Below are 5467 nucleotides of genomic sequence, written 5' to 3' on the forward strand. Positions count from 1 at the left end.
CCGACGCAAAACTGATTGTTAATTGTAACGTTCAGGGCTTCCTAATGACGATTTAGCCCTCAAATTGCGTCGCGATTCAATACATCGTCCTCCAGCGGACTGGTCTCCAAGGGGATATTGCTGCCTCGGGCACCTTATGGGCGTACTCCTGTGAGTCTAGATTCCCTAATCCGACGCAAAACTTATCGTTAATTGTAACGTACAGGGCCTCCTAATGACGATGGAACACTCAAATCGCGTCGAGAATCAATACATCGTCCTTCAGACGACTTGTCTCCAAGGGGATATTGCTGTCTCAGCACCATATGATCCTTCTGCTGTGAGTAGATTTTCGAATCCGACGCTAAACGGATAGTTAATTGTAACGTTCAGGGCCTCCTAATGACGATGGTACACTCAAATTGCGTCGAGATTCGATACATCGTTCTCCAGCGGACTGGTCTCCAAGGGAATATTGCTGCCTCGGGCACCATATGGTCCGTCTCCAGTAAGTCTAGATTTTGGATTCCGACGCAATACTGATAGTTAATTGTAACGTTCAGGGCATCCTAATGACGATGGAGCACTCAAATTGCGTCGCGATCGATACATCGTCCTCCAGCGAACTAGTCTCCAAGGGGATATTGCTGCCTCGGGCACCTTATGGTCCGTCTCCAGTAAGTCTAGATTGACGAATCCGACGCAAAACTGATCGTTAATTGTAACGTTCAGGGCCTCCTAATGACGATGGAACACTCAAATTGCGTCGAGATTCAATATATCTTCCTCCAGCCGACTTGTCTCCAAGGGTATATTGCAGCCCCGGGCACCTTATGGTCGTTCTCCTGTGTGTCTAGATTTTCGAATCCGACGCATAACTACCAGTTTATTGTAACGTTGAGCGCCTCCTAGTTACGATGGAACACTCAAATTGCGTCGCGATCCAATACATCGTCCTCCATCCGACTTGTCTCCAAGGGTGTTTTGCTGCCTGGGGCACCTTATGATCGTTCTCCTGTGAGTCTAGATTTTCGAATCCAACGCAAAACTGATACGTAATTGTAACGTTCAGGGCCTCCTATTGATGATGGAACACTCAAATTGCGTCGCGATCCAATACATCGTCCTTCATCCGACTTGTCTTCAAGGGTCTATTGCAGCTACGGGCACCTTATGATCGTTTTCCTGTGGGTCTAGACTTTCGAATCAGACGCAAAACTGATACGTAATTGTAACGTTCAGGACCTCCTAATGACGATGGAGCACTAAAATTGCGGCGCGATTCAATACATTGTCCTCCACTGGACTGGTCTCCAATGGGATGTTGCTGCCTCGGGCACCTTATGGTCCGTCTCCAGTAACTCTAGATTTTCGAATCCGACGCAAAACTGATAGTTAATTGTAACGTTCAGGGCCACCTAATGACGATGGACCATTCAAATTTCGTCGACATTCAATACATCGGCCTCCAGCCGACTTGTCTCCAAGGGTCTATTGCTGCCTCGGGCACCATATGGTCGTTCTCCTGTGAGTCCAGATTTTCGAATCCGACGCAAAACTGATAGTTAATTGTAACGTTCAGGGCCTCCTAATGACGATTTAGCACTCAAATTGCGTCGCGATTCAATACATCGTCCTCCAGCGGACTGGTCTCCAAAGGGATATTGCTGCCTCGGGTACCTTATGGTCCGTCTCCTGTAAGTCTAGATTGTCGAATCCGACGCAAAACTGATAGTTAATTGCAACGTTCAGGGCCTCCGAATGACGATGAACACTCAAATTTCGTCGACATTCAATACATCGGCCTCCAGCCGACTTGTCTCCAAGGGTCTATTGCAGCCTCGGGCACCTTATGGTCGTCCTCCTGTGAGTCTAGATTTTCTAATCCGACGCAAAACTGATTGTTAATTGTAACGTACAGGGCCTCCTAATGACGATGGACCACTCAAGTCGCGTCGAGATTCAATACATCGTCCTTCAGACGACTTATCTCCAAGGGGATATTGCTTTCTCGGGCACCTTATTGTCGTTCTGCTGTGAGTCTAGTTCATCGATTCCGACGCAAAACTGATTCTTAATTGTAACGTTCAGGGCCTCCTAATGACGATGGAACACTCAAATTCCGTCGAGATTCTATATATAGTCCTCCAGCCGACTGGTATCCAAGGGGATTATTGCTGCCTCGGGCACCTTATGGTGCGTCTCCTGTATGTCTAGATTTTCGAATCCGACGCAAAACTGATAGTTAATTGTAACGTTCAGGGCCACCTAATGACCATGGAACATTCAAATTGCGTTGAGATTCAATACATCGGCCTCCAGCCGACTTGTATCCAAGGGGATATTGCTGCCTCGGGCACCATATGATCCTTCTCCTGTGAGTAGATTTTCGAATCCGACACTAAACTGATAGTTAATTGTAACGTTCGAGGCATCCTAATGATGATGGAGCACTCAAATTGCGTCGCGATTCAATACATCGTCCTCCAGCCGACTTGTATCCAAGGGGATAATGATGTCTCGGGCATCATATGATCCTTCTCCTGTGAGTAGATTTTCGAATCCGACGCTAAACTGATAGTTTATTAAATACGTTGAGCACCACCTAGTTACGATGGAACATTCAAATTGCGTCGCGATCCAATACATCGTCCTCCAGCCGACTTGTCTCCAAGTGTCTAATGCTGCCTGGGGCACCTTATGATCGTTCTCCTGTGAGTCTAGATTTTCGAATCCAACGCAAAACTGATAGGTAATTGTAACGTTCAAGGCATCCTAATGATGATGAAGCACTCAAATTGCGTCGCGATTCAATACATCGTCCTCCAGCCGACTTGTATCCAAGGGGATATTGCTGCCTCGGGCACCTTATCGTCGGTCTCCTGTCAGTCTAGACTTTCGAATCCGACGCAGAACTGATAGTTAATTGTAGCCTTCAGGGCCTCCTAATGACGATGGTACACTCAAATTGCGTCGAGGTAAATACATCGTCCTCCAGCCGACTTGTCTCCAAGGAGGCTGCACCTTATGATCGTTCTCCAGTGAGTCTAGATTTTCGAATCCGACGCGAAACTGATTGTTAATTGTTATGTTCAGGGCTTCCTAATGACGATGGAACACTCAAATTGCGTCGAGATTCAATACATCGTCCTTCAGCCGCCTTGTCTCCAAGGGGATATTGCTGTCTCGGGCACCATATGATCCTTCTCCTGTGAGTGGATTTTCGAATCCAACGCTAAACTGATAGTCAATTGTAACGCTCAGGGCCACCTAATGACCATGGAACATTCAAATTGCGTCGAGTTTCAATACATCGGCCTCCAGCCGACTTGTTTCCGAGGGTCTATTGCTGATTCGGGAACCATATGTTCGTTCTCCTGTGAGTCTAGATTTTCTAATCCGACGCAAAACTGATTGTTAATTCTAACGTTCAGGGCCTCCTAATGACGATGGAGCACTCAAATTGCGTCGCGATCGGTACATCGTCCTCCAGCGGACTAGTCTTCAAGGGGATATTGTTGCCTCGGGCACCTTATGGTCCGTCTCCAGTAAGTCTAGATTTTGGAATCCGACGCACAACTGATTGTTAATTGTAACGTTCAGAGCCTCCTAATGACGATGGAACATTCAAATTGCGTCGAGATTCAATACATCGGCCTCCAGCCGACTTGTCTCCAGCGGTCTATTGCTTCCTCGGGCACCATATGGTCGTTCACCTGTGAGTCTAGATTTTTGAATCCGACGCAAAACTGATAGTTAATTGTAACGTTAAGGGCCTCCTAAAGACGATGGAACACTCAAATTGCGTCGCGATCGATACATCGTCCTCCAGCGGACTAGTCTTCAAGGGGATATTGCTGCCTCGGGCACCTTATGGTGCGTCTCCAGTATGTCTAGATTTTCGAATCCGACGCAAAACTGATAGTTAATTGTAACGTTCAGGGCCACCTAATGACCCTGGAACATTCAAATTGCGTCGAGATAAAATACATCGGCCTCCAGCCGACTTGTCTCCAAGTGTCTAATGCTGCCTGGGGCACCTTATGATCGTTTTCCTGTGAGTCTAGATTTTCGAATCCAACGCAAAACTGATAGGTAATTGTAACGTTCAAGTCCAACTAATGACGATGGCACACTCAAATTGCGTCGAGACTCAATACATCGTCCTTAAGCCGACTTGTCTCCAAGGGTATATTGCTGCCTTGAGAACCTCATGATCGGTCTCTTGTGAGTCTAGATTTTCGAACCCGATGCAAAACTGATAGTTAATAGTAACGTTCAGGGCCACCTAATGACCCTGGAACATTCTAATTGCGTCGAGATTCAATACATCGGCCTCCAGCCGACTTGCCTCCAAGGGTCTATAGCTGCCTCGGGCACCATGTGGTCGTTCCCCTGTGAGTCTAGATTTTCTAATCCGACGCAAAACTGATTGTTAATTGTAACGTTCAGGGCCTCCTAATGACGATATAGCACTCAAATTGCGTCGCGATTCAATACATCGTCCTCCAGCGGACTGGTGTCCAACGGGATATTGCTGCCACGGTCAACTTATGGTCCGTCTCCAGTGAGTGTAGATTTTCGAATCCGACGCGAAACTGATTGTTAATTGTAATGTTCAGGGCTTCCTAATGACGATGGAACACTCAAATTGCGTCGAGATTCAATACATCGTCCTTCAGCCGACTTGTCACCAAGGGGATATTGCTGTCTCGGGCACCATATGATCCTTCTCCAGTGAGTGGATTTTCGAATCCAACGCTAAACTGATAGTCAATTGTAACGTTCAGGGCCACCTAATGACAATGGAACATTCAAATTGCGTCGAGTTTCAATACATCGGCCTCCAGCCGACTTGTCTCCGAGGGTCTATTGCTGCCTCGGGAACCATATTTTCGCTCTCCTGTGAGTCTAGATTTTCTAATCCGACGCAAAACTGATTGTTAATTCTAACGTTCAGGGCCTCCTAATGACGATGGAGCACTCAAATTGCGTCGCGATCGATACATCGTCCTCCAGCGGACTAGTCTTCAAGGGGATATTGCTGCCTCGGGCACCTTATCGTCGGTCTCCTGTCAGTCTAGACTTTCGAATCCGACGCAGAACTGATAGTTAATTGTAGCCTTCAGGGCCTCCTAATGACGATGGTACACTCAAATTGCGTCGAGGTAAATACATCGTCCTCCAGCCGACTTGTCTCCAACGGTCTATTGCAGCCTCGGGCACCTTATGATCGTTCTCCAGTGACTCTAGATTTTCGAATCCGACGCAAAACTGATAGTTAATTGTAACGTTCGGTGCCTCCTAATGACGAAGGAAAACTCAAATTGCGTCGCGATTCAATACATCGTCCTCCAGCGGACTGGTCTGCAAGGTGATATTGCTGCCTCGGTCAACTTATGGTCCGTCTCCAGTGAGTCTAGATTTTCGAATCCGACGCGAAACTGATTGTTAATTGTAATGTTCAGGGCTTCCTAATGACGATGGA

This window comes from Schistocerca serialis, unplaced genomic scaffold, assembly GCF_023864345.2.
Source record: "Schistocerca serialis cubense isolate TAMUIC-IGC-003099 unplaced genomic scaffold, iqSchSeri2.2 HiC_scaffold_1370, whole genome shotgun sequence".
Taxonomy (NCBI): domain Eukaryota; kingdom Metazoa; phylum Arthropoda; class Insecta; order Orthoptera; family Acrididae; genus Schistocerca; species Schistocerca serialis.